The sequence below is a fragment of the Hyla sarda genome, chromosome 3 (assembly GCF_029499605.1).
Source record: "Hyla sarda isolate aHylSar1 chromosome 3, aHylSar1.hap1, whole genome shotgun sequence".
Classification (NCBI taxonomy): Eukaryota; Metazoa; Chordata; class Amphibia; order Anura; family Hylidae; genus Hyla; species Hyla sarda.
The window spans coordinates 6,492,682-6,520,563 of record NC_079191.1 but is presented as its reverse complement, the minus strand read 5'-3'; the positions used below and the strand labels follow the sequence as shown (position 1 = coordinate 6,520,563).

Genomic DNA, 27,882 nt, shown 5'->3' with positions numbered 1-27,882 from the left:
TTCCACATTCAGTCACAAGAATTAAAAGCGAATGGATGAAAATAATGGAGTGAAAGTGAACAGATGTGGCCTTTGGTCTAAAAGCAAGAAGAAAGCCCATGTTTCTGCCCGGTTTCGAATCAGGGACCTTTCGCATGTTAGGCGAACGTGATAGCCACTACACTACAGAAACCAGATGAAAACTTGCATGGCCGTCGTTGCAAGCAAAGGATGCCAAATTGAAAAATAAAAACAAGGTTTCATCGTGCAATGGTCCGAAAGCCAAAAACATAGGGATGTTCCATGTTTCTGCTATCTATCGAACTGGGGACCTTGGGTGTGTGAGGCAAAGGTGATAAACACTACACCTCCAGAAACTTGCTCTTCATGGAACCTGCTAACAGTGCAAGATCCAAAATGACGAAAATGATAAAGTCAAATCGAACAGGTATGTCGCTTTGTCTAAAAAAATTAAGAGTCAGTCCCATATTTCTACCCGTGGACCTTCCGTTTGTTAGGTGAATGTGAACATTACAACACTATAGAAACTAGATGAAAGCTACCAGAACGGTGTAAGCAAACCACTCCTGCTTAAAAAAAGAAAGTTTCCTCATGCAATAGTCAAAAACAACTGAAACTCCTTGTTTCTGCCCGGTTTCGAACAAGGGACCTTTCGCATGTGAGGCAAACGTGATAACCACTACACTACAGAAACCTGTCTGTTGAGCCACCAACCAACCACTACACTACAGAAACCTGGCTGTTGAGCCACCAACCACCCACCTGCCCACCCTCTTTCGCTTTCCACATTCAGTCACAAGAATTAAAAGCGAATGGATGAAAATAATGGAGTGAAAGTGAACAGGTGTGGCCTTTGGTCTAAAAGCAAGAGGAAAGCCCATGTTTCTGCCCGGTTTCGAACCGGGGACCTTTCACGTGTTAGGCAAACGTGATAACCACTACACTACAGAAACCTGGCTGTTGAGCCACCAACCACCCACCTGCCCACCCTCTTTTGCTTTCCACATTCAGTAACAAGAATTAAAAGCGAATGGATGAAAATAATGGAGTGAAAGTGAACAGATGTGGCCTTTTGTCTAAAAGCAAGAAGAATGCCCATGTTTCTGCCCGGTTTCGAACCGGGGACCTTTCGCGTGTTAGGCGAACGTGATAACCACTACACTACAGAAACCTGGCTGTTGAGCCACCAACCACCCACCTGCCCACCCTCTTTCGCTTTCCACATTCAGTCACAAGAATTAAAAGCGAATGGATGAAAATAATGGAGTGAAAGTGAACAGGTGTGGCCTTTGGTCTAAAAGCAAGAGGAAAGCCCATGTTTCTGCCCGGTTTCAAACAAGGGACCTTTCGCGTGTTAGGCGAACGTGATAACCACTACACTACAGAAACCAGATGAAAACTCGCATGGCCGTCGTTGCAAGCAAAGGATACCAGATTGACAAATGAAAACAAGGTTTCATCGTGCAATGGTCCGAAAGCCAAAAACATAGGGTGCCCGGTTTCGAACCAGGGACCTTTCGCGTGTGAGGCGAACGTGATAACCACTACACTACAGAAACCTGGCTGTTGAGCCACCAACCACCCAACTGCACACCCTCCTTTGCTTTCCACATTCAGTCAAGAATTAAAAGCGAATGGATGAAAATAATGGAGTGAAAGTGAAAAGATGTGGTCTTTTGTCTAAAAGCAAGAAGAATGCCCATGTTTCTGCCCGGTTTCGAACCGGGGACCTTTCGCGTGTTAGGCGAACGTGATAACCACTACACTACAGAAACCTGGCTGTTGAGCCACCAACCACCCACCTGCCCACCCTCTTTCGCTTTCCACATTCAGTCACAAGAATTAAAAGCGAATGGATGAAAATAATGGAGTGAAAGTGAACAGATGTGGCCTTTGGTCTAAAAGCAAGAAGAAAGCCCATGTTTCTGCCCGGTTTCGAATCAGGGACCTTTCGCGTGTTAGGCGAACGTGATAGCCACTACACTACAGAAACCAGATGAAAACTTGCATGGCCGTCGTTGCAAGCAAAGGATGCCAAATTGAAAAATAAAAACAAGGTTTCATCGTGCAATGGTCCGAAAGCCAAAAACATAGGGATGTTCCATGTTTCTGCTATCTATCGAACTGGGGACCTTGGGTGTGTGAGGCAAAGGTGATAAACACTACACCTCCAGAAACTTGCTCTTCATGGAACCTGCTAACAGTGCAAGATCCAAAATGACGAAAATGATAAAGTCAAATCGAACAGGTATGTCGCTTTGTCTAAAAAAATTAAGAGTCAGTCCCATATTTCTACCCGTGGACCTTCCGTTTGTTAGGTGAATGTGAACATTACAACACTATAGAAACTAAATGAAAGCTACCAGAACGGTGTAAGCAAACCACTCCTGCTTAAAAAAAGAAAGTTTCCTCATGCAATAGTCAAAAACAACTGAAACTCCTTGTTTCTGCCCGGTTTCGAACAAGGGACCTTTCGCATGTGAGGCGAACGTAATAACCACTACACTACAGAAACCTGGCTGTTGAGCCACCAACCACCCACCTGCCCACCCTCTTTCGCTTTCCACATTCAGTCACAAGAATTAAAAGCGAATAGATGAAAATAATGGAGTGAAAGTGAACAGGTGTGGCCTTTTGTCTAAAAGCAAGAAGAAAGCCCATGTTTCTGCCCGGTATCGAACCAGAGACCTTTCGCGTGTTAGGCGAACGTGATAACCACTACACTACAGAAACCTGGCTGTTGAGCCACCAACCACCCACCTGCCCACCCTCTTTTGCTTTCCACATTCAGTAACAAGAATTAAAAGCGAATGGATGAAAATAATGGAGTGAAAGTGAACAGATGTGGCCTTTTGTCTAAAAGCAAGTAGAAAGCCAATGTTTCTGCCCGGTTTCGAACCGGGGACCTTTTGCGTGTTAGGCGAACGTGATAACCACTACACTACAGAAACCTGGCTGTTGAGCCACCAACCACCCACCTGCCCACCCTCTTTCGCTTTCCACATTCAGTCACAAGAATTAAAAGTGAATGGATGAAAATAATGGAGTGAAAGTGAACAGGTGTGGCCTTTGGTCTAAAAGCAAGAGTAAAGCTTATGTTTGTGCCCGGTTTCGAACCGGGGACCTTTCTCGTGTTAGGCGAACGTGATAACCACTACACTACAGAAACCAGATGAAAACTCGCATGGCCGTCGTTGCAAGCAAAGGATACCAGATTGACAAATGAAAACAAGGTTTCATCGTGCAATGGTCCGAAAGCCAAAAACATAGGGATGTTCCATGTTTCTGCTATCTATCGAAACTGGGGACCTTGGGTGTGTGAGGCAAAGATGATAAACACTACACCTCCAGAAACTTGCTCTTCATGGAACCTGCTAACAGTGCAAGATCCAAAATGACGAAAATGATAAAGTCAAATCGAACAGGTATGTCGCTTTGTCTAAAAAAATTAAGAGTCAGTCCCATATTTCTACCCGTGGACCTTCCGTTTGTTAGGTGAATGTGAACATTACAACACTATAGAAACTAGATGAAAGCTACCAGAACAGTGTAAGCAAACCACTCCTGCTTAAAAAAAGAAAGTTTCCTCATGCAATAGTCAGAAACATCTGAAAATCCATGTTTCTGCCCGGTTTCGAACCAGGGACCTTTCGCGTGTGAGGCGAACGTGATAACCACTACACTACAGAAACCTGTCTGTTGAGCCACCAACCACCCACCTGCCCACCCTCTTTCGCTTTCCACATTCAGTCACAAGAATTAAAAGCGAATGGATGAAAATAATGGAGTGAAAGTGAACAGGTGTGGCCTTTGGTCTAAAAGCAAGAGGAAAGCCCATGTTTCTGCCCGGTTTCAAACAAGGGACCTTTCGCGTGTTAGGCGAACGTGATAACCACTACACTACAGAAACCAGATGAAAACTCGCATGGCCGTCGTTGCAAGCAAAGGATGCCAGCTTGACAAATAAAAACAAGGTTTCATTGTGCAATGGTCCGAAAGCCAAAAACATAGGGATGTTCCATGTTTCTGCTTGCTATCGAACTGGGGACCTTGGGTGTGTGAGGCAAAGGTGATAAACACTACACCTCCAGAAACTTGCTCTTCATGGAACCTGCTAACAGTGCAAGATCCAAAATGACGAAAATGATAAAGTCAAATCGAACAGGTATGTCGCTTTGTCTAAATAAATTAAGAGTCAGTCCCATATTTCTACCCGTGGACCTTCCGTTTGTTAGGTGAATGTGATCATTACAACACTATAGAAACTAGATGAAAGCTACCAGAACGGTGTAAGCAAACCACTCCTGCTTAAAAAAAGAAAGTTTCCTCATGCAATAGTCAAAAACATCTGAAACTCCTTGTTTCTGCCTGGTTTCGAACCAGGGACCTTTCGCGTGTGAGGCGAACGTGATAACCACTACACTACAGAAACCTGGCTGTTGAGCCATCAACCACCCACCTGCCCACCCTCCTTTGCTTTCCACATTCAGTCAAGAATTAAAAGCGAATGGATGAAAATAATGGAGTGAAAGTGAAAAGATGTGGTCTTTTGTCTAAAAGCAAGAAGAAAGCCCATGTTTCTGCCTGGTTTCGAACCGGGGACCTTTCGCGTGCTAGGCGAACGTGATAACCACTACACTATAGAAACCTGGCTGTTGAGCCACCAACCACCCACCTGCCCACCCTCTTTCGCTTTCCACATTCAGTCACAAGAATTAAAAGCGAATGGATGAAAATAATGGAGTGAAAGTGAACAGGTGTGGCCTTTGGTCTAAAAGCTAGAGGAAAGCCCATGTTTCTGCCCGGTTTCGAATCAGGGACCTTTCACGTGTTAGGCAAACGTGATAGCCACTACACTACAGAAACCAGACGAAAACTTGCATGGCCGTCGTTGCAAGCAAAGGATGCCAAATTGAAAAATAAAAACAAGGTTTCATCGTGCAATGGTCCGAAAGCCAAAAACATAGGGATGTTCCATGTTTCTGCTATCTATCGAACTGGGGACCTTGGGTGTGTGAGGCAAAGGTGATAAACACTACACCTCCAGAAACTTGCTCTTCATGGAACCTGCTAACAGTGCAAGATCCAAAATGACGAAAATGATAAAGTCAAATCGAACAGGTATGTCGCTTTGTCTAAAAAAAGTTAAGAGTCAGTCCCATATTTCTACCCGTGGACCTTCCGTTTGTTAGGTGAATGTGAACATTACAACACTATAGAAACTAGATGAAAGCTACCAGAACGGTGTAAGCAAACCACTCCTGCTTAAAAAAAGAAAGTTTCCTCATGCAATAGTCATAAACAACTGAAACTCCTTGTTTCTGCCCGGTTTCGAACAAGGGACCTTTCGCATGTGAGGCGAACGTGATAACCACTACACTACAGAAACCTGGCTGTTGAGCCACCAACCACCCACCTGCCCACCCTCTTTCGCTTTCCACATTCAGTCACAAGAATTAAAAGCGAATAGATGAAAATAATGGAGTGAAAGTGAACAGGTGTGGCCTTTTGTCTAAAAGCAAGAAGAAAGCCCATGTTTCTGCCCGGTATCGAACCAGAGACCTTTCTCGTGTTAGGCGAACGTGATAACCACTACACTACAGAAACATGGCTGTTGAGCCACCAACCACCCACCTGCCCATCCTCTTTTGCTTTCCACATTCAGTAACAAGAATTAAAAGCGAATGGATGAAAATAATGGAGTGAAAGTGAACAGATGTGGCCTTTTGTCTAAAAGCAAGAAGAAAGCCCATGTTTCTGCCCGGTTTCGAACCGGGGACCTTTCGCGTGTTAGGCGAACGTGATAACCACTACACTACAGAAACCTGGCTGTTGAGCCACCAACCACCCACCTGCCCACCCTCTTTTGCTTTCCACATTCAGTAACAAGAATTAAAAGCGAATGGATGAAAATAATGGAGTGAAAGTGAACAGATGTGGCCTTTTGTCTAAAAGCAAGTAGAAAGCCAATGTTTCTGCCCGGTTTCGAACCGGGGACCTTTTGCGTGTTAGGCGAACGTGATAACCACTACACTACAGAAACCTGGCTGTTGAGCCACCAACCACCCACCTGCCCACCCTCTTTCGCTTTCCACATTCAGTCACAAGAATTAAAAGTGAATGGATGAAAATAATGGAGTGAAAGTGAACAGGTGTGGCCTTTGGTCTAAAAGCAAGAGTAAAGCTTATGTTTGTGCCCGGTTTCGAACCGGGGACCTTTCTCGTGTTAGGCGAACGTGATAACCACTACACTACAGAAACCAGATGAAAACTCGCATGGCCGTCGTTGCAAGCAAAGGATACCAGATTGACAAATGAAAACAAGGTTTCATCGTGCAATGGTCCGAAAGCCAAAAACATAGGGATGTTCCATGTTTCTGCTATCTATCGAAACTGGGGACCTTGGGTGTGTGAGGCAAAGATGATAAACACTACACCTCCAGAAACTTGCTCTTCATGGAACCTGCTAACAGTGCAAGATCCAAAATGACGAAAATGATAAAGTCAAATCGAACAGGTATGTCGCTTTGTCTAAAAAAATTAAGAGTCAGTCCCATATTTCTACCCGTGGACCTTCCGTTTGTTAGGTGAATGTGAACATTACAACACTATAGAAACTAGATGAAAGCTACCAGAACAGTGTAAGCAAACCACTCCTGCTTAAAAAAAGAAAGTTTCCTCATGCAATAGTCAGAAACATCTGAAAATCCATGTTTCTGCCCGGTTTCGAACCAGGGACCTTTCGCGTGTGAGGCGAACGTGATAACCACTACACTACAGAAACCTGTCTGTTGAGCCACCAACCACCCACCTGCCCACCCTCTTTCGCTTTCCACATTCAGTCACAAGAATTAAAAGCGAATGGATGAAAATAATGGAGTGAAAGTGAACAGGTGTGGCCTTTGGTCTAAAAGCAAGAGGAAAGCCCATGTTTCTGCCCGGTTTCAAACAAGGGACCTTTCGCGTGTTAGGCGAACGTGATAACCACTACACTACAGAAACCAGATGAAAACTCGCATGGCCGTCGTTGCAAGCAAAGGATGCCAGCTTGACAAATAAAAACAAGGTTTCATTGTGCAATGGTCCGAAAGCCAAAAACATAGGGATGTTCCATGTTTCTGCTTGCTATCGAACTGGGGACCTTGGGTGTGTGAGGCAAAGGTGATAAACACTACACCTCCAGAAACTTGCTCTTCATGGAACCTGCTAACAGTGCAAGATCCAAAATGACGAAAATGATAAAGTCAAATCGAACAGGTATGTCGCTTTGTCTAAATAAATTAAGAGTCAGTCCCATATTTCTACCCGTGGACCTTCCGTTTGTTAGGTGAATGTGATCATTACAACACTATAGAAACTAGATGAAAGCTACCAGAACGGTGTAAGCAAACCACTCCTGCTTAAAAAAAGAAAGTTTCCTCATGCAATAGTCAAAAACATCTGAAACTCCTTGTTTCTGCCTGGTTTCGAACCAGGGACCTTTCGCGTGTGAGGCGAACGTGATAACCACTACACTACAGAAACCTGGCTGTTGAGCCATCAACCACCCACCTGCCCACCCTCCTTTGCTTTCCACATTCAGTCAAGAATTAAAAGCGAATGGATGAAAATAATGGAGTGAAAGTGAAAAGATGTGGTCTTTTGTCTAAAAGCAAGAAGAAAGCCCATGTTTCTGCCTGGTTTCGAACCGGGGACCTTTCGCGTGCTAGGCGAACGTGATAACCACTACACTATAGAAACCTGGCTGTTGAGCCACCAACCACCCACCTGCCCACCCTCTTTCGCTTTCCACATTCAGTCACAAGAATTAAAAGCGAATGGATGAAAATAATGGAGTGAAAGTGAACAGGTGTGGCCTTTGGTCTAAAAGCTAGAGGAAAGCCCATGTTTCTGTCCGGTTTCGAATCAGGGACCTTTCACGTGTTAGGCAAACGTGATAGCCACTACACTACAGAAACCAGACGAAAACTTGCATGGCCGTCGTTGCAAGCAAAGGATGCCAAATTGAAAAATAAAAACAAGGTTTCATCGTGCAATGGTCCGAAAGCCAAAAACATAGGGATGTTCCATGTTTCTGCTATCTATCGAACTGGGGACCTTGGGTGTGTGAGGCAAAGGTGATAAACACTACACCTCCAGAAACTTGCTCTTCATGGAACCTGCTAACAGTGCAAGATCCAAAATGACGAAAATGATAAAGTCAAATCGAACAGGTATGTCGCTTTGTCTAAAAAAAGTTAAGAGTCAGTCCCATATTTCTACCCGTGGACCTTCCGTTTGTTAGGTGAATGTGAACATTACAACACTATAGAAACTAGATGAAAGCTACCAGAACGGTGTAAGCAAACCACTCCTGCTTAAAAAAAGAAAGTTTCCTCATGCAATAGTCATAAACAACTGAAACTCCTTGTTTCTGCCCGGTTTCGAACAAGGGACCTTTCGCATGTGAGGCGAACGTGATAACCACTACACTACAGAAACCTGGCTGTTGAGCCACCAACCACCCACCTGCCCACCCTCTTTCGCTTTCCACATTCAGTCACAAGAATTAAAAGCGAATAGATGAAAATAATGGAGTGAAAGTGAACAGGTGTGGCCTTTTGTCTAAAAGCAAGAAGAAAGCCCATGTTTCTGCCCGGTATCGAACCAGAGACCTTTCTCGTGTTAGGCGAACGTGATAACCACTACACTACAGAAACATGGCTGTTGAGCCACCAACCACCCACCTGCCCATCCTCTTTTGCTTTCCACATTCAGTAACAAGAATTAAAAGCGAATGGATGAAAATAATGGAGTGAAAGTGAACAGATGTGGCCTTTTGTCTAAAAGCAAGAAGAAAGCCCATGTTTCTGCCCGGTTTCGAACCGGGGACCTTTCGCGTGTTAGGCGAACGTGATAACCACTACACTACAGAAACCTGGCTGTTGAGCCACCAACCACCCACCTGTCCACCCTCTTTCACTTTCCACATTCAGTCACAAGAATTAAAAGCGAATGGATGAAAATAATGGAGTGAAAGAGAACAGGTGTGGCCTTTGGTCTAAAAGCAAGAGGAAAGCCCATGTTTCTGCCTGGTTTCGAACCGGGGACCTTTCGCGTGTTAGGCGAACGTGATAACCACTACACTACAGAAACCTGGCTGTTGAGCCACCAACCACCCACCTGCCCACCCTCTTTTGCTTTCCACATTCAGTAACAAGAATTAAAAGCGAATGGATGAAAATAATGGAGTGAAAGTGAACAGGTGTGGCCTTTGGTCTAAAAGCAAGAGGAAAGCCCATGTTTCTGCCCGGTTTCAAACAAGGGACCTTTCGCGTGTTAGGCGAACGTGATAACCACTACACTACAGAAACCAGATGAAAACTCGCATGGCCGTCGTTGCAAGCAAAGGATGCCAGATTGACAAATAAAAACAAGGTTTCATCGTGCAATGGTCCGAAAGCCAAAAACATAGGGATGTTCCATGTTTCTGCTATCTATCGAACTGGGGACCTTGGGTGTGTGAGGCAAAGGTGATAAACACTACACCTCCAGAAACTTGCTCTTCATGGAACCTGCTAACAGTGCAAGATCCAAAATGACGAAAATGATAAAGTCAAATCGAACAGGTATGTCGCTTTGTCTAAAAAAATTAAGAGTCAGTCCCATATTTCTACCCGTAGACCTTCCGTTTGTTAGGTGAATGTGAACATTACAACACTATAGAAACTAGATGAAAGCTACCAGAACGGTGTAAGCAAACCACTCCTGCTTAAAAAAAGAAAGTTTCCTCATGCAATAGTCAAAAGCAACTGAAACTCCTTGTTTCTGCCCGGTTTCGAACCAGGGACCTTTCACGTGTGAGGCGAATGTGATAACCACTACACTACAGAAACCTGGCTGTTGAGCCACCAACCACCCACCTGCCCACCCTCTTTCACTTTCCACATTCAGTCACAAGAATTAAAAGCGAATGGATGAAAATAATGGAGTGAAAGTGAACAGGTGTGGCCTTTGGTCTAAAAGCAAGAAGAAAGCCAATGTTTCTGCCCGGTATCGAACCAGAGACCTTTCGCGTGTTAGGCGAACGTGATAACCACTACACTACAGAAACATGGCTGTTGAGCCACCAACCACCCACCTGCCCATCCTCTTTTGCTTTCCAAATTCAGTAACAAGAATTAAAAGCGAATGGATGAAAATAATGGAGTGAAAGTGAACAGGTATGGCCTTTTGTCTAAAAGCAAGAAGAAAGCCCATGTTTCTGCCCGGTTTCGAACCGGGGACCTTGCGCGTGTTAGGCGAACGTGATAACCACTACACTGCAGAAACCTGGCTGTTGAGCCAACAACCACCCACCTGCCCACCCTCTTTCGCTTTCCACATTCAGTCACAAGAATTAAAAGTGAATGGATGAAAATAATGGAGTGAAAGTGAACAGGTATGGCCTTTGGTCTAAAAGCAAGAGGAAAGCCCATGTTTGTGCCCGGCTTCGAACCGGGGACCTTTCGCGTGTAAGGCGAACATGATAACCACTACACTACAGAAACCAGATGAAAACTCGTATGGCCGTCGTTGCAAGCAAAGGATACCAGATTGACAAATGAAAACAAGGTTTCATTGTGCAATGGTCCGAAAGCCAAAAACATAGGGATGTTCCATGTTTCTGCTATCTATCGAACTGGGGACCTTGGGTGTGTGAGGCAAAGGTGATAAACACTACACCTCCAGAAACTTGCTCTTCATGGAACCTGCTAACAGTGCAAGATCCAAAATGACGAAAATGATAAAGTCAAATCGAACAGGTATGTCGCTTTGTCTAAAAAAATTAAGAGTCAGTCCCATATTTCTACCCGTGGACCTTCCGTTTGTTAGGTGAATGTGAACATTACAACACTATAGAAACTAGATGAAAGCTACCAGAACGGTGTAAGCAAACCACTCCTGCTTAAAAAAAGAAAGTTTCCTCATGCAATAGTCAAAAACATCTAAAACTTCTTGTTTCTGCCCGGTTTCGAACCAGGGACCTTTCGCGTGTGAGGCGAATGTGATAACCACTACACTACAGAAACCTGGCTGTTGAGCCACCAACCACCCACCTGCCCACCCTCTTTCGCTTTCCACATTCAGTCACAAGAATTAAAAGCGAATGGATGAAAATAATGGAGTGAAAGTGAACAGATGTGGCCTTTTGTCTAAAATCAAGAAGAAAGCCCATGTTTCTGCCCGGTTTCGAACCGGGGACCTTTCGCGTGTTAGGCGAACGTGATAACCACTACACTACAGAAACCTGGCTGTTGAGCCACCAACCACCCACCTGCCCACCCTCTTTTGCTTTCCACATTCAGTAACAAGAATTAAAAGCGAATGGATGAAAATAATGGAGTGAAAGTGAAAAGATGTGGTCTTTTGTCTAAAAGCAAGAAGAAAGCCTATGTTTCTGCCCGGTTTCGAACCGGGGACCTTTCGCGTGTTAGGCGAACGTGATAACCACTACACTACAGAAACCTGGCTGTTGAGCCACCAACCACCCACCTGCCCACCCTCCTTCGCTTTCCACATTCAGTCAAGAATTAAAAGCGAATGGATGAAAATAATGGAGTGAAAGTGAAAAGATGTGGTCTTTTGTCTAAAAGCAAGAAGAAAGCCCATGTTTCTGCCTGGTTTCGAACCGGGGACCTTTCGCGTGTTAGGCGAACGTGATAACCACTACACTACAGAAACCTGGCTGTTGAGCCACCAACCACCCACCTGCCCACCCTCTTTCGCTTTCCACATTCAGTCACAAGAATTAAAAGCGAATGGATGAAAATAATGGAGTGAAAGTGAACAGGTGTGGCCTTTGGTCTAAAAGCAAGAGGAAAGCCCATGTTTCTGCCCGGTTTCGAACCGGGGACCTTTCGCGTGTTAGGCGAACGTGATAACCACTACACTACAGAAACCTGGCTGTTGAGCCACCAACCACCCACCTGCCCACCCTCTTTTGCTTTCCACATTCAGTAACAAGAATTAAAAGCGAATGGATGAAAATAATGGAGTGATAGTGAACAGATGTGGCCTTTTGTCTAAAAGCAAGAAGAATGCCCACGTTTCTGCCCGGTTTCGAACCGGGGACCTTTCGCGTGTTAGGAGAACGTGATAACCACTACACTACAGAAACCTGGCTGTTGAGCGACCAACCACCCACCTGCCCACCCTCTTTCGCTTTCCACATTCAGTCACAAGAATTAAAAGCGAATGGATGAAAATAATGGAGTGAAAGTGAACAGGTATGGCCTTTGGTCTAAAAGCAAGAGGAAAGCCCATGTTTCTGCCCGGTTTCGAACCGGGGACCTTTCGCGTGTTAGGCGAACGTGATAACCACTACACTACAGAAACCTGGCTGTTGAGCCAACAACCACCCACCTGCCCACCCTCTTTCGCTTTCCACATTCAGTCACAAGAATTAAAAGTGAATGGATGAAAATAATGGAGTGAAAGTGAACAGGTATGGCCTTTGGTCTAAAAGCAAGAGGAAAGCCCATGTTTGTGCCCGGCTTCGAACCGGTGACCTTTCGCGTGTTAGGCGAACATGATAACCACTACACTACAGAAACCAGATGAAAACTCGTATGGCCGTCGTTGCAAGCAAAGGATACCAGATTGACAAATGAAAACAAGGTTTCATCGTGCAATGGTCCGAAAGCCAAAAACATAGGGATGTTCCATGTTTCTGCTATCTATCGAACTGGGGACCTTGGGTGTGTGAGGCAAAGGTGATAAACACTACACCTCCAGAAACTTGCTCTTCATGGAACCTGCTAACAGTGCAAGATCCAAAATGACGAAAATGATAAAGTCAAATCGAACAGGTATGTCGCTTTGTCTAAAAAAATTAAGAGTCAGTCCCATATTTCTACCCGTGGACCTTCCGTTTGTTAGGTGAATGTGAACATTACAACACTATAGAAACTAGATGAAAGCTACCAGAACGGTGTAAGCAAACCACTCCTGCTTAAAAAAAGAAAGTTTCCTCATGCACTAGTCAAAAACATCTGAAACTCCTTGTTTCTGCCCGGTTTCGAACCAGGGACCTTTCGCGTGTGAGGCGAACGTGATAACCACTACACTACAGAAACCTGGCTGTTGAGCGTCCAACCACCCACCTGCCCACCCTCTTTCGCTTTCCACATTCAGTCACAAGAATTAAAAGCGAATGGATGAAAATAATGGAGTGAAAGTGAACAGGTGTGGCCTTTGGTCTAAAAGCAAGAGGAAAGCCCATGTTTGTGCCCGGCTTCGAACCGGGGACCTTTCGCGTGTTAGGCGAACGTGATAACCACTACACTACAGAAACCAGATGAAAACTCGTATGGCCGTCGTTGCAAGCAAAGGATACCAGATTGACAAATGAAAACAAGGTTTCATCGTGCAATGGTCCGAAAGCCAAAAACATAGGGATGTTCCATGTTTCTGCTATCTATCGAACTGGGGACCTTGGGTGTGTGAGGCAAAGGTGATAAACACTACACCTCCAGAAACTTGCTCTTCATGGAACCTGCTAACAGTGCAAGATCCAAAATGACGAAAATGATAAAGTCAAATCGAACAGGTATGTCGCTTTGTCTAAAAAAATTAAGAGTCAGTCCCATATTTCTACCCGTGGACCTTCCGTTTGTTAGGTGAATGTGAACATTACAACACTATAGAAACTAGATGAAAGCTACCAGAACGGTGTAAGCAAACCACTCCTGCTTAAAAAAAGAAAGTTTCCTCATGCAATAGTCAAAAACATCTGAAACTCTTTGTTTCTGCCCGGTTTCGAACCAGGGACCTTTCGCGTGTGAGGCAAACGTGAGAACCACTACACTACAGAAACCTGGCTGTTGAGCGACCAACCACCCACCTGCCCACCCTCTTTCGCTTTCCACATTCAGTCACAAGAATTAAAAGTGAATGGAAGAAAATAATGGAGTGAAAGTGAACAGGTGTGGCCTTTGGTCTAAAAGCAAGAGGAAAGCCCATGTTTCTGCCCGGTTTCAAACAAGGGACATTTCGCGTGTTAGGCGAACGTGATAACCACTACACTACAGAAACCAGATGAAAACTCGCATGGCCGTCGTTGCAAGCAAAGGATGCCAGATTGACAAATAAAAACAAGGTTTCATCGTGCAATGGTCCGAAAGCCAAAAACATAGGGAGGTTCCATGTTTCTGCTATCTATCGAACTGGGGACCTTGGGTGTGTGAGGCAAAGGTGATAAACACTACACCTCCAGAAACTTGCTCTTCATGGAACCTGCTAACAGTGCAAGATCCAAAATGACGAAAATGATAAAGTCAAATCGAACAGGTATGTCGCTTTGTCTAAAAAAATTAAGAGTCAGTCCCATATTTCTACCCGTGGACCTTCCGTTTGTTAGGTGAATGTGAACATTACAACACTATAGAAACTAGATTAAAGCTACCAGAACGGTGTAAGCAAACCACTCCTGCTTAAAAAAAGAAAGTTTCCTCATGCAATAGTCAAAAACATCTGAAACTCCTTGTTTCTGCCTGGTTTCGAACCAGGGACCTTTCGTGTGTGAGGCGAACGTGATAACCACTACACTACAGAAACCTGGCTGTTGAACCACCAACCACCCACCTGCCCACCCTTCTTCGCTTTCCACATTCAGTCAAGAATTAAAAGCGAATGGATGAAAATAATGGAGTGAAAGTGAAAAGATGTGGTCTTTTGTCTAAAAGCAAGAAAAAAGCCCATGTTTCTGCCCGGTTTCGAACCGGGGACTTTTCGCATGTTCGGCGAACATGATAACCACTACACTACAGAAACCTGGCTGTTGAGCCACCAACCACCCACCTGCCCACCCTCTTTCGCTTTCCACATTCAGTCACAAGAATTAAAAGCGAATGGATAAAAATAATGGAGTGAAAGTGAACAGATGTGGCCTTTGGTCTAAAAGCAAGAGGAAAGCCCATGTTTGTGCCCGGTTTCGAATCAGGGACCTTTCGCGTGTTAGGCGAACGTGATAGCCACTACACTACAGAAACCAGATGAAAACTCGTATGGCCGTCGTTGCAAGCAAAGGATACCAGATTGACAAATGAAAACAAGGTTTCATCGTGCAATGGTCCGAAAGCCAAAAACATAGGGATGTTCCATGTTTCTGCTATCTATCGAACTGGGGACCTTGGGTGTGTGAGGCAAAGGTGATAAACACTACACCTCCAGAAACTTGCTCTTCATGGAACCTGCTAACAGTGCAAGATCCAAAATGACGAAAACGATCAAGTCAAATCGAACAGGTATGTCGCTTTGTCTAAAAAAATTAAGAGTCAGTCCCATATTTCTACCCGTGGACCTTCCGTTTGTTAGGTGAATGTGAACATTACAACACTATAGAAACTAGATGAAAGCTACCAGAACGGTGTAAGCAAACCACTCCTGCTTAAAAAAAGAAAGTTTCCTCATGCAATAGTCAAAAACATCTGAAACTCCTTGTTTCTGCCCGGTTTCGAACCAGGGACCTTTCGCGTGTGAGGCGAACGTGATAACCACTACACTACAGAAACATGGCTGTTGAGCCACCAACCACCCACCTGCCCACCCTCTTTTGCTTTCCACATTCAGTAACAAGAATTAAAAGCGAATGGATGAAAATAATGGAGTGAAAGTGAACAGATGTGGCCTTTTGTCTAAAAGCAAGAAGAAAGCCCATGTTTCTGCCCGGTTTCGAACCGGAGACCTTTCGCGTGTTAGGCGAACGTGATAACCACTACACTACAGAAACCAGATGAAAACTCGCATGGCCGTCGTTGCAAGCAAAGGATGCCAGATTGACAAATGAAAACAAGGTTTCATCGTGCAATGGTCCGAAAGCCAAAAACATAGGGATGTTCCATGTTTCTGCTATCTATCGAACTGGTGACCTTGGGTGTGTGAGGCAAAGGTGATAAACACTACACCTCCAGAAACTTGCTCTTCATGGAACCTGCTAACAGTGCAAGATCCAAAATGACAAAAATGATAAAGTCAAATCGAACAGGTATGTCACTTTGTCTAAAAAAATTAAGAGTCAGTCCCATATTTCTACCCGTGGACCTTCCGTTTGTTAGGTGAATGTGATCATTACAACACTATAGAAACTAGATGAAAGCTACCAGAACGGTGTAAGCAAACCACTCCTGCTTAAAAAAAGAAAGTTTCCTCATGCAATAGTCAAAAACATCTGAAACTCCTTGTTTCTGCCTGGTTTCGAACCAGGGACCTTTCGTGTGTGAGGCGAACATGATAACCACTACACTACAGAAACCTGGCTGTTGAGCCACCAACCACCCACCTGCCCACCCTCTTTCGCTTTCCACATTCAGTCACAAGAATTAAAAGCGAATGGATGAAAATAATGGAGTGAAAGTGATCAGGTGTGGCCTTTGGTCTAAAAGCAAGAGGAAAGCCCATCCTCTTTTGCTTTCCACATTCAGTAACAAGAATTAAAAGCGAATGGATGAAAATAATGGAGTGAAAGTGAACAGATGTGGCCTTTTGTCTAAAAACAAGAAGAAAGCCCATGTTTCTGCCCGGTTTCGAACCGGGGACCTTTGGCGTGTTAGGCGAACGTGATAACCACTACACTACAGAAACCTGGCTGTTGAGCCAACAACCACCCACCTGCCCACCCTCTTTCGCTTTCCACATTCAGTCACAAGAATTAAAAGTGAATGGATGAAAATAATGGAGTGAAAGTGAACAGGTGTGGCCTTTGGTCTAAAAGCAAGAGGAAAGCCCATGTTTGTGCCCGGCTTCGAACCGGGGACCTTTTGCGTGTTAGGCGAACGTGATAACCACTACACTATAGAAACCAGATGAAAACTCGCATGGCCGTCGTTGCAAGCAAAGGATACCAGATTGACAAATGAAAACAAGGTTTCATCGTGCAATGGTCCGAAAGCCAAAAACATAGGGATGTTCCATGTTTCTGCTATCTATCGAACTGGGGACCTTGGGTGTGTGAGGCAAAGGTGATAAACACTACACCTCCAGAAACTTGCTCTTCATGGAACCTGCTAACAGTGCAAGATCCAAAATGACGAAAATGATAAAGTCAAATCGAACAGGTATGTCGCTTTGTCTAAAAAAACTTAAGAGTCAGTCCCATATTTCTACCCGTGGACCTTCCGTTTGTTAGGTGAATGTGAACATTACAACACTATAGAAACTAGATGAAAGCTACCAGAACGGTGTAAGCAAACCAATCCTGCTTAAAAAAAGAAAGTTTCCTCATGCAATAGTCAAAAACATCTGAAACTCCTTGTTTCTGCCCGGTTTCGAACCAGGGACCTTTCGCGTGTGAGGCGAACGTGCTAACCACTACACTACAGAAACCTGGCTGTTGAGCCACCAACCACCCACCTGCCTACCCTCTTTCGCTTTCCACATTCAGTCACAAGAATTAAAAGCGAATGGATGAAAATAATGGAGTGAAAGTGAACAGATGTGGCCTTTTGTCTAAAAGCAAGAAGAAAGCCCATGTTTCTGCCCGGTTTCGAACCGGGGACCTTTCGCGTGTTAGGCGAACGTGACAACCACTACACTACAGAAACCTGGCTGTTGAGCCAACAACCACCCACCTGCCCACCCTCTTTCGCTTTCCACATTCAGTCACAAGAATTAAAAGTGAATGGATGAAAATAATGGAGTGAAAGTGAACAGGTGTGGCCTTTGGTCTAAAAGCAAGAGGAAAGCCCATGTTTCTGCCCGGTTTCAAACAAGGGACATTTCGCGTGTTAGGCGAACGTGATAACCACTACACTACAGAAACCAGATGAAAACTCGCATGGCCGTCGTTGCAAGCAAAGGATGCCAGATTGACAAATAAAAACAAGGTTTCATCGTGCAATGGTCCGAAAGCCAAAAACATAGGGAGGTTCCATGTTTCTGCTATCTATCGAACTGGGGACCTTGGGTGTGTGAGGCAAAGGTGATAAACACTACACCTCCAGAAACTTGCTCTTCATGGAACCTGCTAACAGTGCAAGATCCAAAATGACGAAAATGATAAAGTCAAATCGAACAGGTATGTCGCTTTGTCTAAAAAAATTAAGAGTCAGTCCCATATTTCTACCCGTGGACCTTCCGTTTGTTAGGTGAATGTGAACATTACAACACTATAGAAACTAGATTAAAGCTACCAGAACGGTGTAAGCAAACCACTCCTGCTTAAAAAAAGAAAGTTTCCTCATGCAATAGTCAAAAACATCTGAAACTCCTTGTTTCTGCCTGGTTTCGAACCAGGGACCTTTCGTGTGTGAGGCGAACGTGATAACCACTACACTACAGAAACCTGGCTGTTGAACCACCAACCACCCACCTGCCCACCCTTCTTCGCTTTCCACATTCAGTCAAGAATTAAAAGCGAATGGATGAAAATAATGGAGTGAAAGTGAAAAGATGTGGTCTTTTGTCTAAAAGCAAGAAAAAAGCCCATGTTTCTGCCCGGTTTCGAACCGGGGACTTTTCGCATGTTCGGCGAACATGATAACCACTACACTACAGAAACCTGGCTGTTGAGCCACCAACCACCCACCTGCCCACCCTCTTTCGCTTTCCACATTCAGTCACAAGAATTAAAAGCGAATGGATAAAAATAATGGAGTGAAAGTGAACAGATGTGGCCTTTGGTCTAAAAGCAAGAGGAAAGCCCATGTTTGTGCCCGGTTTCGAATCAGGGACCTTTCGCGTGTTAGGCGAACGTGATAGCCACTACACTACAGAAACCAGATGAAAACTCGTATGGCCGTCGTTGCAAGCAAAGGATACCAGATTGACAAATGAAAACAAGGTTTCATCGTGCAATGGTCCGAAAGCCAAAAACATAGGGATGTTCCATGTTTCTGCTATCTATCGAACTGGGGACCTTGGGTGTGTGAGGCAAAGGTGATAAACACTACACCTCCAGAAACTTGCTCTTCATGGAACCTGCTAACAGTGCAAGATCCAAAATGACGAAAACGATCAAGTCAAATCGAACAGGTATGTCGCTTTGTCTAAAAAAATTAAGAGTCAGTCCCATATTTCTACCCGTGGACCTTCCGTTTGTTAGGTGAATGTGAACATTACAACACTATAGAAACTAGATGAAAGCTACCAGAACGGTGTAAGCAAACCACTCCTGCTTAAAAAAAGAAAGTTTCCTCATGCAATAGTCAAAAACATCTGAAACTCCTTGTTTCTGCCCGGTTTCGAACCAGGGACCTTTCGCGTGTGAGGCGAACGTGATAACCACTACACTACAGAAACATGGCTGTTGAGCCACCAACCACCCACCTGCCCACCCTCTTTTGCTTTCCACATTCAGTAACAAGAATTAAAAGCGAATGGATGAAAATAATGGAGTGAAAGTGAACAGATGTGGCCTTTTGTCTAAAAGCAAGAAGAAAGCCCATGTTTCTGCCCGGTTTCGAACCGGAGACCTTTCGCGTGTTAGGCGAACGTGATAACCACTACACTACAGAAACCAGATGAAAACTCGCATGGCCGTCGTTGCAAGCAAAGGATGCCAGATTGACAAATGAAAACAAGGTTTCATCGTGCAATGGTCCGAAAGCCAAAAACATAGGGATGTTCCATGTTTCTGCTATCTATCGAACTGGTGACCTTGGGTGTGTGAGGCAAAGGTGATAAACACTACACCTCCAGAAACTTGCTCTTCATGGAACCTGCTAACAGTGCAAGATCCAAAATGACAAAAATGATAAAGTCAAATCGAACAGGTATGTCGCTTTGTCTAAAAAAATTAAGAGTCAGTCCCATATTTCTACCCGTGGACCTTCCGTTTGTTAGGTGAATGTGATCATTACAACACTATAGAAACTAGATGAAAGCTACCAGAACGGTGTAAGCAAACCACTCCTGCTTAAAAAAAGAAAGTTTCCTCATGCAATAGTCAAAAACATCTGAAACTCCTTGTTTCTGCCTGGTTTCGAACCAGGGACCTTTCGTGTGTGAGGCGAACATGATAACCACTACACTACAGAAACCTGGCTGTTGAGCCACCAACCACCCACCTGCCCACCCTCTTTCGCTTTCCACATTCAGTCACAAGAATTAAAAGCGAATGGATGAAAATAATGGAGTGAAAGTGATCAGGTGTGGCCTTTGGTCTAAAAGCAAGAGGAAAGCCCATCCTCTTTTGCTTTCCACATTCAGTAACAAGAATTAAAAGCGAATGGATGAAAATAATGGAGTGAAAGTGAACAGATGTGGCCTTTTGTCTAAAAACAAGAAGAAAGCCCATGTTTCTGCCCGGTTTCGAACCGGGGACCTTTGGCGTGTTAGGCGAACGTGATAACCACTACACTACAGAAACCTGGCTGTTGAGCCAACAACCACCCACCTGCCCACCCTCTTTCGCTTTCCACATTCAGTCACAAGAATTAAAAGTGAATGGATGAAAATAATGGAGTGAAAGTGAACAGGTGTGGCCTTTGGTCTAAAAGCAAGAGGAAAGCCCATGTTTGTGCCCGGCTTCGAACCGGGGACCTTTTGCGTGTTAGGCGAACGTGATAACCACTACACTATAGAAACCAGATGAAAACTCGCATGGCCGTCGTTGCAAGCAAAGGATACCAGATTGACAAATGAAAACAAGGTTTCATCGTGCAATGGTCCGAAAGCCAAAAACATAGGGATGTTCCATGTTTCTGCTATCTATCGAACTGGGGACCTTGGGTGTGTGAGGCAAAGGTGATAAACACTACACCTCCAGAAACTTGCTCTTCATGGAACCTGCTAACAGTGCAAGATCCAAAATGACGAAAATGATAAAGTCAAATCGAACAGGTATGTCGCTTTGTCTAAAAAAACTTAAGAGTCAGTCCCATATTTCTACCCGTGGACCTTCCGTTTGTTAGGTGAATGTGAACATTACAACACTATAGAAACTAGATGAAAGCTACCAGAACGGTGTAAGCAAACCAATCCTGCTTAAAAAAAGAAAGTTTCCTCATGCAATAGTCAAAAACATCTGAAACTCCTTGTTTCTGCCCGGTTTCGAACCAGGGACCTTTCGCGTGTGAGGCGAACGTGCTAACCACTACACTACAGAAACCTGGCTGTTGAGCCACCAACCACCCACCTGCCCACCCTCTTTCGCTTTCCACATTCAGTCACAAGAATTAAAAGCGAATGGATGAAAATAATGGAGTGAAAGTGAACAGATGTGGCCTTTTGTCTAAAAGCAAGAAGAAAGCCCATGTTTCTGCCCGGTTTCGAACCGGGGACCTTTCGCGTGTTAGGCGAACGTGACAACCACTACACTACAGAAACCTGGCTGTTGAGCCACCAACCACCCACCTGCCCACCCTCTTTCGCTTTCCACATTCAGTCACAAGAATTAAAAGCGAATGGATGAAAATAATGGAGTGAAAGTGAACAGGTGTGGCCTTTGGTCTAAAAGCAAGAGGAAAGCCCATGTTTCTGCCCGGTTTCAAATAAGGGACCTTTCGCGTGTTAGGCGAACGTGATAACCACTACACTACAGAAACCAGATGAAAACTCGCATGGCCGTCGTTGCAAGCAAAGGATGCCAGATTGACAAATAAAAACAAGGTTTCATCGTGCAATGGTCCGAAAGCCAAAAACATAGGGATGTTCCATGTTTCTGCTATCTATCGAACTGGGGACCTTGGGTGTGTGAGGCAAAGGTGATAAACACTACACCTCCAGAAACTTGCTCTTCATGGAACCTGCTAACAGTGCAAGATCCAAAATGACGAAAATGATAAAGTCAAATCGAACAGGTATGTCGCTTTGTCTAAAAAAATTAAGAGTCAGTCCCATATTTCTACCCGTGGACCTTCCGTTTGTTAGGTGAATGTGAACATTACAACACTATAGAAACTAGATGAAAGCTACCAGAACGGTGTAAGCAAACCACTCCTGCTTAAAAAAAGAAAGTTTCCTCATGCAATAGTCAAAAACATCTAAAACTTCTTGTTTCTGCCCGGTTTCGAACCATGGACCTTTCGCGTGTGAGGCGAATGTGATAACCACTACACTACGGAAACCTGGCTGTTGAGCCACCAACCACCCACCTGCCCACCCTCTTTCGCTTTCCACATTCAGTCACAAGAATTAAAAGCGAATGGATGAAAATAATGGAGTGAAAGTGAACAAATGTGGCCTTTTGTTTAAAATCAAGAAGAAAGCCCATGTTTCTGCCCGGTTTCGAACCAGGGACCTTTCGCGTGTGAGGCGAACGTGATAACCACTACACTACAGAAACCTGGCTGTTGAGCCACCAACCACCCACCTGCCCACCCTCTTTTGCTTTCCACATTCAGTAACAAGAATTAAAAGCGAATGGATGAAAATAATGGAGTGAAAGTGAAAAGATGTGGTCTTTTGTCTAAAAGCAAGAAGAAAGCCTATGTTTCTGCCCGGTTTTGAACCGGGGACCTTTCGCGTGTTAGGCGAACGTGATAACCACTACACTACAGAAACCTGGCTGTTAAGCCACCAACCACCCACCTGCCAACGCTCTTTCGCTTTCCACATTCAGTCACAAGAATTAAAAGCGAATGAATGAAAATAATGGAGTGAAATTGAACAGATGTGGCCTTTTGTCTAAAAGCAAGAAGAATGCCCATGTTTCTGCCCGGTTTCGAGCCGGGGACCTTTCGCGTGTTAGGCGAACGTGATAACCACTACACTACAGAAACCTGGCTGTTGAGCCACCAACCACCCACCTGCCCACCTGCCCACCTGCCCACCCTCCTTCGCTTTCCACATTCAGTCACAAGAATTAAAAGCGAATGGATGAAAATAATGGAGTGAAAGTGAACAGGTGTGGCCTTTGGTCTAAAAGCAAGAGGAAAGCCCATGTTTCTGCCCGGTTTCAAACAAGGGACCTTTCGCGTGTTAGGCGAACGTGATAACCACTACACTACAGAAACCAGATAAAAACTCGCATGGCCGTCGTTGCAAGCAAAGGATGCCAGATTGACAAATAAAAACAAGGTTTCATCGTGCAATGGTCCGAAAGCCAAAAACATAGGGATGTTCCATGTTTCTGCTATCTATCGAACTGGGGACCTTGGGTGTGTGAGGCAAAGGTGAGAAACACTACACCTCCAGAAACTTGCTCTTCATGGAACCTGCTAACAGTGCAAGATCCAAAATGACGAAAATGATAAAGTCAAATCGAACAAGTATGTCGCTTTGTCTAAAAAAATTAAGAGTCAGTACTATATTTCTACCCGTGGACCTTCCGTTTGTTAGGTGAATGTGATCATTACAACACTATAGAAACTAGATTAAAGCTACCAGAACGGTGTAAGCAAACCACTCCTGCTTAAAAAAAGAAAGTTTCCTCATGCAATAGTCAAAAACATCTGAAACTCCTTGTTTCTGCCTGGTTTCGAACCAGGGACCTTTCGCGTGTGAGGCGAACGTGATAACCACTACACTACAGAAACCTGGCTGTTGAACCATCAACCACCCACCTGCCCACCCTCCTTCGCTTTCCACATTCAGTCAAGAATTAAAAGCGAATGGATGAAAATAATGGAGTGAAAGTGAAAAGATGTGGTCTTTTGTCTAAAAGCAAGAAGAATGCCCATGTTTCTGCCCGGTTTCGAACCGGGGACCTTTCGCGTGTTAGGCGAACGTGATAACCACTACACTACAGAAACCTTGCTGGTGAGCCACCAACCACCCACCTGCCCACCCTCTTTCGCTTTCCACATTCAGTCACAAGAATTAAAAGCGAATGGATGAAAATAATGGAGTGAAAGTGAACAGATGTGGCCTTTGGTCTAAAAGCAAGAGGAAAGCCGATGTTTCTGCCCGGTTTCGAATCAAGGACCTTTCGCGTGTTAGGCGAACGTGATAGCCACTACACTACAGAAACCAGATGAAAACTCGCATGGCCGTCGTTGCAAGCAAAGGATGCCAGATTGACCAATAAAAACAAGGTTTCATCGTGCAATGGTCCGAAAGCCAAAAACATAGGGATGTTCCATGTTTCCGCTATCTATCGAACTGGGGACCTTGGGTGTGTGAGGCAAAGGTGATAAACACTACACCTCCAGAAACTTGCTCTTCATGGAACCTGCTAACAGTGCAAGATCCAAAATGATGAAAATGATAAAGTCAAATCGAACAGGTATGTCGCTTTGTCTAAAAAAATTAAGAGTCAGACCCATATTTCTACCCGTGGACCTTCCGTTTGTTAGGTGAATGTGATCATTACAACACTATAGAAACTAGATGAAAGCTACCAGAACGGTGTAAGCAAACCACTCCTGCTTAAAAAAAGAAAGTTTCCTCATGCAATAGTCAAAAACATCTGAAACTCCTTGTTTCTGCCTGGTTTCGAACCAGGGACCTTTCGCGTGTGAGGCGAACGTGATAACCACTACACTACAGAAACATGGCTGTTGAGCCAACAACCACCCACCTGCCCACCCTCCTTCGCTTTCCACATTCAGTCAAGAATTAAAAGCGAATGGATGAAAATAATGGAGTGAAAGTGAAAAGATGTGGCCTTTTGTCTAAAAGCAAGAAGAAAGCCCATGTTTCTGCCCGGTTTCGAATCGGGGACCTTTCGCGTGTTAGGCGAACGTGATAACCACTACACTACAGAAACCTGGCTGTTTAGCCACCAACCACCCACCTGCCCACCCTCTTTCGCTTTCCACATTCAGTCACAAGAATTAAAAGCGAATGGATGAAAATAATGGAGTGAAAGTGAACAGATGTGGCCTTTGGTTTAAAAGCAAGAGGAAAGCCCATGTTTCTGCCCGGTTTCGAATCAAGGACCTTTCGCGTGTTAGGCGAACGTGATAGCCACAACACTACAGAAACCAAATGAAAACTCGCATGGCCGTCGTTGCAAGCAAAGGATGCCAGATTGACAAATAAAAACAAGGTTTCATCGTGCAATGGTCCGAAAGCCAAAAACATAGGGATGTTCCATGTTTCTGCTATCTATCGAACTGGGGACCTTGGGTGTGTGAGGCAAAGGTGATAAACACTACACCTCCAGAAACTTGCTCTTCATGGAACCTGCTAACAGTGCAAGATCCAAAATGACGAAAATGATAAAGTCAAATCGAACAGGTATGTCGCTTTGTCTAAAAAAATTAAGAGTCAGTCCCATATTTCTACCCGTGGACCTTCCGTTTGTTAGGTGAATGTGAACATTACAACACTATAGAAACTAGATGAAAGCTACCAGAACGGTGTAAGCAAACCACTCCTGCTTAAAAACAGAAAGTTTCCTCATGCAATAGTCAAAAACATCTGAAAGTCCTTGTTTCTGCCCGGTTTCGAACCAGGGACCTTTCGCGTGTGAGGCGAACGTGATAACCACTACACTACAGAAACCTGGCTGTTGAGCCACCAACCACCCACCTGCCCACCCTCTTTCGCTTTCCACATTCAGTCACAAGAATTAAAAGCGAATGGATGAAAATAATGGAGTGAAAGTGAACAGGTGTGGCCTTTGGTCTAAAAGCAAGAGGAAAGCCCATCCTCTTTTGCTTTCCACATTCAGTAACAAGAATTAAAAGCGAATGGATGAAAATAATGGAGTGAAAGTGAACAGATGTGGCCTTTTGTCTAAAAGCAAGAAGAAAGCCCATGTTTCTGCCCGGTTTCAAACCGGGGACCTTTGGCGTGTTAGGCGAACGTGATAACCACTACACTACAGAAACCTGGCTGTTGAGCCAACAACCACCCACCTGCCCACCCTCTTTCGCTTTCCACATTCAGTCACAAGAATTAAAAGTGAATGGATGAAAATAATGGAGTGAAAGTGAACAGGTGTGGCCTTTGGTCTAAAAGCAAGAGGAAAGCCCATGTTTGTGCCCGGCTTCGAACCGGGGACCTTTTGCGTGTTAGGCGAACGTGATAACCACTACACTATAGAAACCAGATGAAAACTCGCATGGCCGTCGTTGCAAGCAAAGGATACCAGATTGACAAATGAAAACAAGGTTTCATCGTGCAATGGTCCGAAAGCCAAAAACATAGGGATGTTCCATGTTTCTGCTATCTATCGAACTGGGGACCTTGGGTGTGTGAGGCAAAGGTGATAAACACTACACCTCCAGAAACTTGCTCTTCATGGAACCTGCTAACAGTGCAAGATCCAAAATGACGAAAATGATAAAGTCAAATCGAACAGGTATGTCGCTTTGTCTAAAAAAACTTAAGAGTCAGTCCCATATTTCTACCCGTGGACCTTCCGTTTGTTAGGTGAATGTGAACATTACAACACTATAGAAACTAGATGAAAGCTACCAGAACGGTGTAAGCAAACCACTCCTGCTTAAAAAAAGAAAGTTTCCTCATGCAATAGTCAAAAACATCTGAAACTCCTTGTTTCTGCCCGGTTTCGAACCAGGGACCTTTCGCGTGTGAGGCGAACGTGATAACCACTACACTACAGAAACCTGGCTGTTGAGCCACCAACCACCCACCTGCCCACCCTCTTTCGCTTTCCACATTCAGTCACAAGAAGTAAAAGTGAATGGATGAAAATAATGGAGTGAAAGTGAACAGGTGTGGCCTTTGGTCTAAAAGCAAGAGGAAAGCCCATGTTTCTGCCCGATTTCGAATCAGGGACCTTTCGCGTGTTAGGCGAACGTGATAGCCACTACACTATAGAAACCAGATGAAAACTCGCATGGCCGTCGTTGCAAGCAAAGGATGCCAGATTGACAAATAAAAACAAGGTTTCATCGTGCAATGGTCCGAAAGCCAAAAACATAGGGATGTTCCATGTTTCTGCTATCTATCGAACTGGGGACCTTGGGTGTGTGAGGCAAAGGTGATAAACACTACACCTCCAGAAACTTGCTCTTCATGGAACCTGCTAACAGTGCAAGAACCAAAATGACGAAAATGATAAAGTCAAATCGAACAGGTATGTCGCTTTGTCTAAAAAAATTAAGAGTCAGTCCCATATTTCTACCCGTGGACCTTCCGTTTGTTAGGTGAATGTGAACATTACAACACTATAGAAACTAGATGAAAGCTACCAGAACAGTGTAAGCAAACCACTCCTGCTTAAAAAAAGAAAGTTTCCTCATGCAATAGTCAAAAACAACTGAAACTCCTTGTTTCTGCCCGGTTTCGAACCAGGGGCCTTTCGCGTGTGAGGCGAACGTGATAACCACTACACTACAGAAACATGGCTTTTGAGCCACCAACCACCCACCTGCCCACCCTCTTTTGCTTTCCACATTCAGTAACAAGAATTAAAAGCGAATGGATGAAAATAATGGAGTGAAAGTGAACAGATGTGGCCTTTTGTCTAAAAGCAAGAAGAAAGCCCATGTTTCTGCCCGGTTTTGAACCGGGGACCTTTCGCGTGTTAGGCGAACGTGATAACCACTACACTACAGAAACCTGGCTGTTGAGCCAACAACCACCCACCTGCCCACCCTCTTTCGCTTTCCACATTCAGTCACAATAATTAAAAGTGAATGGATGAAAATAATGGAGTGAAAGTGAACAGGTGTGGCCTTTGGTCTAAAAGCAAGAGGAAAGCCCATGTTTCTGCCCGGTTTCAAACAAGGGACCTTTCGCGTGTTAGGCGAACGTGATAACCACTACACTACAGAAACCAGATGAAAACTCGCATGGCCGTCGTTGCAAGCAAAGGATACCAGATTGACAAATGTAAACAAGGTTTCATCGTGCAATGGTCCGAAAGCCAAAAACATAGGGATGTTCCATGTTTCTGCTATCTATCGAACTGGGGACCTTGGGTGTGTGAGGCAAAGGTGATAAACACTACACCTCCAGAAACTTGCTCTTCATGGAACCTGCTAACAGTGCAAGATCCAAAATGACGAAAATGATAAAGTCAAATCGAACAGGTATGTCGCTTTGTCTAAAAAAATTAAGAGTCAG

The 27,882-nt window shown here is 44.5% G+C and overlaps 55 non-coding genes across 55 annotated transcripts; all 55 read right to left on the bottom strand.

Moving 5' to 3' along the window:
- Positions 1-621: 621 nt before the first annotated feature.
- Positions 622-694, bottom strand: TRNAV-CAC (transfer RNA valine (anticodon CAC)). Its single transcript has one exon. It is a non-coding gene; the product is annotated as a tRNA-Val (tRNA).
- A 186-nt stretch (positions 695-880) lies between these two features.
- Positions 881-953, bottom strand: TRNAV-AAC (transfer RNA valine (anticodon AAC)). Its single transcript has one exon. It is a non-coding gene; the product is annotated as a tRNA-Val (tRNA).
- Positions 954-1,098: 145 nt separating this feature from the next.
- On the bottom strand, positions 1,099-1,171 carry TRNAV-AAC (transfer RNA valine (anticodon AAC)). Its single transcript has one exon. It is a non-coding gene; the product is annotated as a tRNA-Val (tRNA).
- A 531-nt stretch (positions 1,172-1,702) lies between these two features.
- Positions 1,703-1,775, bottom strand: TRNAV-AAC (transfer RNA valine (anticodon AAC)). The gene has a single exon. It is a non-coding gene; the product is annotated as a tRNA-Val (tRNA).
- Positions 1,776-2,660: 885 nt separating this feature from the next.
- Positions 2,661-2,733, bottom strand: TRNAV-AAC (transfer RNA valine (anticodon AAC)). Its single transcript has one exon. It is a non-coding gene; the product is annotated as a tRNA-Val (tRNA).
- A 145-nt stretch (positions 2,734-2,878) lies between these two features.
- TRNAV-AAC (transfer RNA valine (anticodon AAC)) lies at positions 2,879-2,951 on the bottom strand. The gene has a single exon. It is a non-coding gene; the product is annotated as a tRNA-Val (tRNA).
- Positions 2,952-3,619: 668 nt separating this feature from the next.
- On the bottom strand, positions 3,620-3,692 carry TRNAV-CAC (transfer RNA valine (anticodon CAC)). Its single transcript has one exon. It is a non-coding gene; the product is annotated as a tRNA-Val (tRNA).
- A 667-nt stretch (positions 3,693-4,359) lies between these two features.
- On the bottom strand, positions 4,360-4,432 carry TRNAV-CAC (transfer RNA valine (anticodon CAC)). Its single transcript has one exon. It is a non-coding gene; the product is annotated as a tRNA-Val (tRNA).
- A 143-nt stretch (positions 4,433-4,575) lies between these two features.
- On the bottom strand, positions 4,576-4,648 carry TRNAA-AGC (transfer RNA alanine (anticodon AGC)). Its single transcript has one exon. It is a non-coding gene; the product is annotated as a tRNA-Ala (tRNA).
- Positions 4,649-5,316: 668 nt separating this feature from the next.
- TRNAV-CAC (transfer RNA valine (anticodon CAC)) lies at positions 5,317-5,389 on the bottom strand. The gene has a single exon. It is a non-coding gene; the product is annotated as a tRNA-Val (tRNA).
- Positions 5,390-5,752: 363 nt separating this feature from the next.
- On the bottom strand, positions 5,753-5,825 carry TRNAV-AAC (transfer RNA valine (anticodon AAC)). Its single transcript has one exon. It is a non-coding gene; the product is annotated as a tRNA-Val (tRNA).
- Positions 5,826-5,970: 145 nt separating this feature from the next.
- TRNAV-AAC (transfer RNA valine (anticodon AAC)) lies at positions 5,971-6,043 on the bottom strand. The gene has a single exon. It is a non-coding gene; the product is annotated as a tRNA-Val (tRNA).
- A 668-nt stretch (positions 6,044-6,711) lies between these two features.
- TRNAV-CAC (transfer RNA valine (anticodon CAC)) lies at positions 6,712-6,784 on the bottom strand. Its single transcript has one exon. It is a non-coding gene; the product is annotated as a tRNA-Val (tRNA).
- A 667-nt stretch (positions 6,785-7,451) lies between these two features.
- Positions 7,452-7,524, bottom strand: TRNAV-CAC (transfer RNA valine (anticodon CAC)). The gene has a single exon. It is a non-coding gene; the product is annotated as a tRNA-Val (tRNA).
- A 143-nt stretch (positions 7,525-7,667) lies between these two features.
- TRNAA-AGC (transfer RNA alanine (anticodon AGC)) lies at positions 7,668-7,740 on the bottom strand. The gene has a single exon. It is a non-coding gene; the product is annotated as a tRNA-Ala (tRNA).
- Positions 7,741-8,408: 668 nt separating this feature from the next.
- TRNAV-CAC (transfer RNA valine (anticodon CAC)) lies at positions 8,409-8,481 on the bottom strand. Its single transcript has one exon. It is a non-coding gene; the product is annotated as a tRNA-Val (tRNA).
- A 363-nt stretch (positions 8,482-8,844) lies between these two features.
- TRNAV-AAC (transfer RNA valine (anticodon AAC)) lies at positions 8,845-8,917 on the bottom strand. Its single transcript has one exon. It is a non-coding gene; the product is annotated as a tRNA-Val (tRNA).
- Positions 8,918-9,062: 145 nt separating this feature from the next.
- TRNAV-AAC (transfer RNA valine (anticodon AAC)) lies at positions 9,063-9,135 on the bottom strand. The gene has a single exon. It is a non-coding gene; the product is annotated as a tRNA-Val (tRNA).
- A 667-nt stretch (positions 9,136-9,802) lies between these two features.
- Positions 9,803-9,875, bottom strand: TRNAV-CAC (transfer RNA valine (anticodon CAC)). The gene has a single exon. It is a non-coding gene; the product is annotated as a tRNA-Val (tRNA).
- A 145-nt stretch (positions 9,876-10,020) lies between these two features.
- TRNAV-AAC (transfer RNA valine (anticodon AAC)) lies at positions 10,021-10,093 on the bottom strand. The gene has a single exon. It is a non-coding gene; the product is annotated as a tRNA-Val (tRNA).
- Positions 10,094-10,456: 363 nt separating this feature from the next.
- TRNAV-UAC (transfer RNA valine (anticodon UAC)) lies at positions 10,457-10,529 on the bottom strand. The gene has a single exon. It is a non-coding gene; the product is annotated as a tRNA-Val (tRNA).
- Positions 10,530-10,978: 449 nt separating this feature from the next.
- Positions 10,979-11,051, bottom strand: TRNAV-CAC (transfer RNA valine (anticodon CAC)). The gene has a single exon. It is a non-coding gene; the product is annotated as a tRNA-Val (tRNA).
- Positions 11,052-11,196: 145 nt separating this feature from the next.
- On the bottom strand, positions 11,197-11,269 carry TRNAV-AAC (transfer RNA valine (anticodon AAC)). The gene has a single exon. It is a non-coding gene; the product is annotated as a tRNA-Val (tRNA).
- A 145-nt stretch (positions 11,270-11,414) lies between these two features.
- TRNAV-AAC (transfer RNA valine (anticodon AAC)) lies at positions 11,415-11,487 on the bottom strand. Its single transcript has one exon. It is a non-coding gene; the product is annotated as a tRNA-Val (tRNA).
- A 143-nt stretch (positions 11,488-11,630) lies between these two features.
- On the bottom strand, positions 11,631-11,703 carry TRNAV-AAC (transfer RNA valine (anticodon AAC)). The gene has a single exon. It is a non-coding gene; the product is annotated as a tRNA-Val (tRNA).
- Positions 11,704-11,848: 145 nt separating this feature from the next.
- TRNAV-AAC (transfer RNA valine (anticodon AAC)) lies at positions 11,849-11,921 on the bottom strand. Its single transcript has one exon. It is a non-coding gene; the product is annotated as a tRNA-Val (tRNA).
- Positions 11,922-12,284: 363 nt separating this feature from the next.
- On the bottom strand, positions 12,285-12,357 carry TRNAV-AAC (transfer RNA valine (anticodon AAC)). Its single transcript has one exon. It is a non-coding gene; the product is annotated as a tRNA-Val (tRNA).
- Positions 12,358-13,024: 667 nt separating this feature from the next.
- TRNAV-CAC (transfer RNA valine (anticodon CAC)) lies at positions 13,025-13,097 on the bottom strand. Its single transcript has one exon. It is a non-coding gene; the product is annotated as a tRNA-Val (tRNA).
- A 667-nt stretch (positions 13,098-13,764) lies between these two features.
- TRNAV-CAC (transfer RNA valine (anticodon CAC)) lies at positions 13,765-13,837 on the bottom strand. Its single transcript has one exon. It is a non-coding gene; the product is annotated as a tRNA-Val (tRNA).
- A 667-nt stretch (positions 13,838-14,504) lies between these two features.
- On the bottom strand, positions 14,505-14,577 carry TRNAV-CAC (transfer RNA valine (anticodon CAC)). Its single transcript has one exon. It is a non-coding gene; the product is annotated as a tRNA-Val (tRNA).
- Positions 14,578-15,460: 883 nt separating this feature from the next.
- Positions 15,461-15,533, bottom strand: TRNAV-CAC (transfer RNA valine (anticodon CAC)). Its single transcript has one exon. It is a non-coding gene; the product is annotated as a tRNA-Val (tRNA).
- Positions 15,534-15,678: 145 nt separating this feature from the next.
- On the bottom strand, positions 15,679-15,751 carry TRNAV-AAC (transfer RNA valine (anticodon AAC)). The gene has a single exon. It is a non-coding gene; the product is annotated as a tRNA-Val (tRNA).
- A 449-nt stretch (positions 15,752-16,200) lies between these two features.
- Positions 16,201-16,273, bottom strand: TRNAV-CAC (transfer RNA valine (anticodon CAC)). The gene has a single exon. It is a non-coding gene; the product is annotated as a tRNA-Val (tRNA).
- A 256-nt stretch (positions 16,274-16,529) lies between these two features.
- On the bottom strand, positions 16,530-16,602 carry TRNAV-AAC (transfer RNA valine (anticodon AAC)). Its single transcript has one exon. It is a non-coding gene; the product is annotated as a tRNA-Val (tRNA).
- Positions 16,603-17,270: 668 nt separating this feature from the next.
- TRNAV-CAC (transfer RNA valine (anticodon CAC)) lies at positions 17,271-17,343 on the bottom strand. Its single transcript has one exon. It is a non-coding gene; the product is annotated as a tRNA-Val (tRNA).
- Positions 17,344-17,488: 145 nt separating this feature from the next.
- TRNAV-AAC (transfer RNA valine (anticodon AAC)) lies at positions 17,489-17,561 on the bottom strand. Its single transcript has one exon. It is a non-coding gene; the product is annotated as a tRNA-Val (tRNA).
- Positions 17,562-18,228: 667 nt separating this feature from the next.
- TRNAV-CAC (transfer RNA valine (anticodon CAC)) lies at positions 18,229-18,301 on the bottom strand. Its single transcript has one exon. It is a non-coding gene; the product is annotated as a tRNA-Val (tRNA).
- Positions 18,302-19,184: 883 nt separating this feature from the next.
- Positions 19,185-19,257, bottom strand: TRNAV-CAC (transfer RNA valine (anticodon CAC)). Its single transcript has one exon. It is a non-coding gene; the product is annotated as a tRNA-Val (tRNA).
- A 145-nt stretch (positions 19,258-19,402) lies between these two features.
- TRNAV-AAC (transfer RNA valine (anticodon AAC)) lies at positions 19,403-19,475 on the bottom strand. Its single transcript has one exon. It is a non-coding gene; the product is annotated as a tRNA-Val (tRNA).
- Positions 19,476-19,924: 449 nt separating this feature from the next.
- On the bottom strand, positions 19,925-19,997 carry TRNAV-CAC (transfer RNA valine (anticodon CAC)). The gene has a single exon. It is a non-coding gene; the product is annotated as a tRNA-Val (tRNA).
- A 256-nt stretch (positions 19,998-20,253) lies between these two features.
- TRNAV-AAC (transfer RNA valine (anticodon AAC)) lies at positions 20,254-20,326 on the bottom strand. The gene has a single exon. It is a non-coding gene; the product is annotated as a tRNA-Val (tRNA).
- A 668-nt stretch (positions 20,327-20,994) lies between these two features.
- On the bottom strand, positions 20,995-21,067 carry TRNAV-CAC (transfer RNA valine (anticodon CAC)). Its single transcript has one exon. It is a non-coding gene; the product is annotated as a tRNA-Val (tRNA).
- Positions 21,068-21,212: 145 nt separating this feature from the next.
- On the bottom strand, positions 21,213-21,285 carry TRNAV-AAC (transfer RNA valine (anticodon AAC)). Its single transcript has one exon. It is a non-coding gene; the product is annotated as a tRNA-Val (tRNA).
- A 667-nt stretch (positions 21,286-21,952) lies between these two features.
- On the bottom strand, positions 21,953-22,025 carry TRNAV-CAC (transfer RNA valine (anticodon CAC)). Its single transcript has one exon. It is a non-coding gene; the product is annotated as a tRNA-Val (tRNA).
- A 145-nt stretch (positions 22,026-22,170) lies between these two features.
- On the bottom strand, positions 22,171-22,243 carry TRNAV-CAC (transfer RNA valine (anticodon CAC)). The gene has a single exon. It is a non-coding gene; the product is annotated as a tRNA-Val (tRNA).
- A 145-nt stretch (positions 22,244-22,388) lies between these two features.
- TRNAV-AAC (transfer RNA valine (anticodon AAC)) lies at positions 22,389-22,461 on the bottom strand. The gene has a single exon. It is a non-coding gene; the product is annotated as a tRNA-Val (tRNA).
- Positions 22,462-22,606: 145 nt separating this feature from the next.
- TRNAV-AAC (transfer RNA valine (anticodon AAC)) lies at positions 22,607-22,679 on the bottom strand. Its single transcript has one exon. It is a non-coding gene; the product is annotated as a tRNA-Val (tRNA).
- Positions 22,680-23,362: 683 nt separating this feature from the next.
- Positions 23,363-23,435, bottom strand: TRNAV-CAC (transfer RNA valine (anticodon CAC)). The gene has a single exon. It is a non-coding gene; the product is annotated as a tRNA-Val (tRNA).
- Positions 23,436-23,578: 143 nt separating this feature from the next.
- Positions 23,579-23,651, bottom strand: TRNAV-AAC (transfer RNA valine (anticodon AAC)). Its single transcript has one exon. It is a non-coding gene; the product is annotated as a tRNA-Val (tRNA).
- A 667-nt stretch (positions 23,652-24,318) lies between these two features.
- TRNAV-CAC (transfer RNA valine (anticodon CAC)) lies at positions 24,319-24,391 on the bottom strand. Its single transcript has one exon. It is a non-coding gene; the product is annotated as a tRNA-Val (tRNA).
- A 143-nt stretch (positions 24,392-24,534) lies between these two features.
- TRNAV-AAC (transfer RNA valine (anticodon AAC)) lies at positions 24,535-24,607 on the bottom strand. The gene has a single exon. It is a non-coding gene; the product is annotated as a tRNA-Val (tRNA).
- Positions 24,608-25,274: 667 nt separating this feature from the next.
- On the bottom strand, positions 25,275-25,347 carry TRNAV-CAC (transfer RNA valine (anticodon CAC)). The gene has a single exon. It is a non-coding gene; the product is annotated as a tRNA-Val (tRNA).
- A 997-nt stretch (positions 25,348-26,344) lies between these two features.
- TRNAV-CAC (transfer RNA valine (anticodon CAC)) lies at positions 26,345-26,417 on the bottom strand. The gene has a single exon. It is a non-coding gene; the product is annotated as a tRNA-Val (tRNA).
- Positions 26,418-27,084: 667 nt separating this feature from the next.
- Positions 27,085-27,157, bottom strand: TRNAV-CAC (transfer RNA valine (anticodon CAC)). Its single transcript has one exon. It is a non-coding gene; the product is annotated as a tRNA-Val (tRNA).
- Positions 27,158-27,302: 145 nt separating this feature from the next.
- TRNAV-AAC (transfer RNA valine (anticodon AAC)) lies at positions 27,303-27,375 on the bottom strand. The gene has a single exon. It is a non-coding gene; the product is annotated as a tRNA-Val (tRNA).
- Positions 27,376-27,882: the final 507 nt, after the last annotated feature.